The 5,111-nt window shown below is 36.0% G+C and overlaps 1 pseudogene; it reads right to left on the bottom strand.

Moving 5' to 3' along the window:
- Positions 1–2,482: 2,482 nt before the first annotated feature.
- Positions 2,483–3,456, bottom strand: LOC141511210 (ubiquitin-conjugating enzyme E2 N-like; annotated as a pseudogene).
- Between the last annotated feature and the right edge of the window lie 1,655 nt (positions 3,457–5,111).

Genomic DNA, 5,111 nt, shown 5'->3' with positions numbered 1-5,111 from the left:
ATAATGTAAAAGTAAAAAGCATCAATTAAAACCTTTTTTAAAAAAAAAGTAGCATTGTTCATTCATATTAAGTTTGAGGCAAAGTAAAATCTAATGGTGGGTCTCAACCCTCTACTAAAGGCATTTAGGTTGCACAGTAAATAGAATGTCAGATCTGAAATGTGGAGGACACATCTTAGATACTTACTAGCTGTGTGGCAAGTCATTAATCTTGTTTACCTCAGTTTCCTCATGTAAAAATGAGTTGGAGAAGGAAATGGCAAACCACCTCAGTATCTTTAACAAGATGGCCAATAAGATCACTAGGAGCTAAACACAACTAAAAACAAACACCAAATAACAACAGTGAATAACAACTGAATCACAAACAATACTAAAAGTGATTAAAGGAAATTAATTGATGCAAAAGGAGAAATCATTGGGGGGTTGGAGATTAGGAGAAATATATATTCCATATCCTCATCAAAAAGGAAGACCAAGCTACTGGACTCCAATGGAAGAGTTCACCAACATCAGCAGTTATTGAGGGCTTGGTAGGAGTTATAAAATGGGGGCCAGAGCAGTGGGTAAAGTGTGGGGAGAAAGGTATGTAATATAAAAGGCAATCAAGTATTACAATTAATAAAATAAAAGCTAGCTTTTTTTAAGGTGGAGAAAATGATATATATCTATATGCATATATATGCATGCATGCATATACATATGCGTAATATCTATGTGTGTACACACACACACATACACACAAATATAGTCATGAATTTTCTAAGCTAGATGCTTTGTTCCTTCCTTTGATTAATATAACTATCTCTATAGTAGAGGCATACACTAGATCTATACTAGGTACTAAAGAAAGCCCCATTCCATCTATTTTTCTAGGATCTTCAAGACTATATTCTCCTTTCCTCTCCATGATTTTGTATTCACAATCTGGGATTGTGGAGGGACCATTTGCAATAAATACAAGTTAAAAATGTGGATATACATTAGGGCTAGCAATCCCAGTCAGTAAGCCATGGAACTTTCCAGCTAAAGGAGGAGGAGAGGGCTTATTTTCTAATCTACCATCTTCTGGGAAGGTTCATTGGTTTCTGGGTTTCGGAAAGATCTCTGAAACAGATCCCCCACATTAAATGATTCCCTTAGAGTGTGAAAATAGCAATACTCCTCACATTTATATGACATTTTTGGTAGCTCCTAAAATATTTTCCTAGTCATTTTGGGTAGTGCTTAAATGATCCCTATCCCAGATGTTCTTTAATAGTGAGGATGTTAATTTAATGAAAAAAATTAAAGACAAAACTATAGTGTATGTAAAAAAAAGGTCATGTTTTGAGTGGATCAACGAACAATTATTATACTATACTACTAAATAACAATTTCAATTATTTTATGTAAGTACAAGGAATTATTGTAATAGTATAATTAGCTAGAGTGGTAGTTGGGTCCATTGTCTTAATAGTAGGATATGTAATACATAAGACACTGCTCAAAAGTTTAGTTCATGCAATATATCTGTTCATTAAATTGATAATAATATGTCATGGAAAAATGATGTTTTATGCCTGGAGAATTATAGATAGTGAAGTCTAGAAATTACATACCAACAGGACATCCTGACTGGATGGGAGATGGGAGACTTTAGAGTCCAAAAATTTCTTTATGGAACTAGTGAGAAGTTCTGGTAGCAGTGAGTGATTCAGCAAAATGTAGAATTTGAGTCATGTAAGTATGTATAGTATGTATAAGTATGTATAGATTTAGGATATGAGCAGATCCATGACAAATGAATATCGTTAAGATGTCAGGAGAAAGTAAGGAAGGCCTTCAGCACGATGGATGGACCCCTTATGAGTGGCAAAGTTAATGTAGAAAATGGAAAAGTGTACACAGTTGAGCAAGAATGGGTGGATTGAGATTTATACATCATTAGAGGAAATAGTGACATTGGTGAGCTCCTGGAAACATTCGAATATTTGAAAAAAGCATTTTTATAGCTTTTTTTAAGAAGATCATTTAGTTCTCAAAATGTTGCTTGTTTCATTGTTGCCTTTGTTTTTATACCAGTCATTTCCTATTAACTCTCCACTCCCCCACACAATCTTGGCCTACTTGTTCCAAGTACTGTGATAAGCACTGGGATTCCAAAAAAAGTACTAGGGGAAAAAAAAAAACTTCCAAAAAATCAATCACCCAAAATAGAGTAATTTTGCTGCAAGCCATGGTTTAGGACTCTTGAGGAGTTGTCAGATTCCATCAGGGTCCAATGGTTTTGTTTGAGCTAGAAAATTGCGGGAATCGGAAATTTCAGATCATTGTCTAAGAGTAGAGTAATCTTTTTTTTTTAGAATAACAAAAAATATTTTACTAAAAACAGAAGATTTACAGAAGTTTCCAGACAAGCCATACAAAATGGTCACAAGCTTTTCTTGAAGGGAGGTTTCTACACTTTGACAGCAGAATCACGATATTAGTGAGAGCTGTGATGTTTAATGTTCCCATTTTTTGTTCAAAAGACCAAGCTTGTCCATCTACAGCGTCTAAAGAGTTAGACTTGGCTAGAGGGCATATTCTAAGTACAACTGGTTAGCTGCTTTAACCAATGCAATTAGCATCACCATAAAAAGGGAAAAGGAGCCCACAAAACTGGAAGAAAAAAAAAAGACACACCCCAGCAGCTAACCAACAACTACTTTCATTCACAGTGCTGATACTGAAACCATGATGGGAGAAATGAATAAAAGCAGAGCTGGGCCATTGCTTTTAAACAATTTCACAACAATCCAAATGATACTTCTAGCCTCTGCTCATGCGTTACAACAGTGAATCAGGACAAGACAGAGATTTGCTAATGTGCATTTAGTCACCAAAGGACTGAAGATGGTCTGGGTTTTTATTCTGTAATGTTTCTAAGACTTGTGTCCATTAAATGCAAACAAAAAAGGAAGAGGTCTTCGCAGAACAGGAGAAGTGATGCACACTTGATGTTGAGATTGAATTTAAATATTATTCATGGCATATAGCCTAGTCCATGCTCTGGCTGTTTCTATGGCTTGGGCTTCATTGGACTTCCACTGCTTGGCTACATCATTTGCTAATGGATCGTCTGGATTGGGAGCACTTAACAAAACTTGGATTGAGAGCAGCACTGTGCGGATCTGCAATGCTGGAGACCATTTATCTTTCAAAATATCTAAACATATTCTTCCCAACTTGTCTACATTAAGGTGATAAATTTTGGTCATGAAACGTACTTTAGGAGCTGCCATTGGATATTCTTCTGGAAGAAATAGTTCAAGTTTAAAAGTCCCTCCCTCAAAGGGGGAATCCTGTGGGCCTGCAATGACCACATGAAAATAATGGGCATTGCTTTCATCTGGTTCTGCTTTTTATCCCAGGAACTGGTTCTGCCAGCAAACACTGGGTTTCCTTAATGATCCTGCAGGGCAGCCCGGCCATCTTATCTGATCCGGAATTTAGCCTCGGGGTCTCGTCCAGAGTAGAGTAATCTAAAGCATTTTTGAACAACTAAAGAAACTCTCCATATTATGCTGTAAGGGACTCTTTCTAGTGAGGCAGGGAGGTCTAAAAATCAGCCTGTCCTGCCAGATCAGATACTTTGAAGGTTATCTTGAATAGAATGGTGACAAATTCTTGAGAGTCAAGATGCATTAAACAGGTTAATTTATGTCACAATCCTTCATCAAGTGAGGACATGGTTACTATTTCCAGGGAGCTAGCATAGTTAGACAAAACTTATTTCCATAGCCAATTCTTGTTTCTTTAATGGCAGCAAGAGCTCCCCAAAGTGTAACCAGTTCTGCAGTCTAGAACTATTGTGGAAGAGACCTGTTCTGAGCTCTCCATTGCAAAGCTCCCTACCTAGAGGGATTGCAGGGTAGCCAGTGGCTCCACCACTGTACGATCCAGACTTCTAGCATTTGTTTGGGTGTTTAGTTTTGGAAGGGGAATGCCATATTCCTGCCCACTACATCCATAGTTTAGTCTGATGAGTGCTGGTGATTAAGAGGCTTGTAAAGAGAAAAGATACCTGGAGGTGCTAAAGGGCAGGAGTAAAGCTTTGATCCCAAAGGATAACTAGAATATTATGATGGAATCAGTTTAATTAGTTCTCCCAGATCAACCAATCAAGAGGATTAGATAGGAATTCTTTCAAGATAATTTCAAAATAAGCCAAAGCCATGGTTAAAGTAAGCCTTGAATCTATCAGAAAATATATAGAGGATGAGAATGATGAATTTGCAGATGGCAGTTTGTCTTGCAAAAATTGTCTTCATAAGATAATATTTCTTGAAGTTAGAAGCTTATAGAATTAATGCTGGGACTTTAGAGGTCATTGAATCAAACCCTCTCATTTTCCATATGAAAAAACTGAGTCCAAAAGAGGTTAAGTGACTTGTAGCTAGGAGCAGAGATAGGATTTGAACTTATCTTCCTGACTAACACAGCTATCTCCTGTCCTATGGGAGTAAAGTAGATAATGTGCTAGACTTGAAGTTAGGAAGATGAGTTCAAATCCTGCCTCAAAAATGTAGCTGTGTAATCCTGGACAAGATTCAGTTTCTTCATCTGTAAAATGAAGATAATAACAGCATCTAACTCACAGGACTGTTGTAAGGATTAAGTGAAATGACTAAAATATTAAATTTTTACAAATATTAAAGAACAATATAAATACTATTATCATTATTATTAATAGAGTTAGAATACTAACTTTTCTCATAAGTAATGGAACATTACAATTTTTAAAGAATTAAAATGAGGGTATTAGAGAAGTACAAGGTAGATATAAAGAGATAACCAAGTATAATAAATAATCTGAAAGAACTATATAAAAAAGAGTAAATGTTATTAAAGAAATGTTTGATTGAAAATAAAGATGAGTTTGTTACATGGCAAAAGCAAGATATAACTGGTAGACAGTCCAAGTATTCCACTAAGTGGTATGAGAAAAATCTAAGATACTGCTTCATGTAGATAAAATGTTTTGAAACTGCCCTCAGGATTGAATTCACTCAGGAGAATAAGGCCCAGGCCTTTGACAAGACTTGATAGTCACCTAAACGCAAAAAGTCATAAGGAGTTCTAATTGG

This window comes from Macrotis lagotis, chromosome 2 (genome assembly GCF_037893015.1).
Source record: "Macrotis lagotis isolate mMagLag1 chromosome 2, bilby.v1.9.chrom.fasta, whole genome shotgun sequence".
Lineage (NCBI taxonomy): Eukaryota > Metazoa > Chordata > Mammalia > Peramelemorphia > Peramelidae > Macrotis > Macrotis lagotis.
Note: the sequence above shows the minus strand (reverse complement) of the source record. Positions and strands in the feature narration are given on the sequence as shown.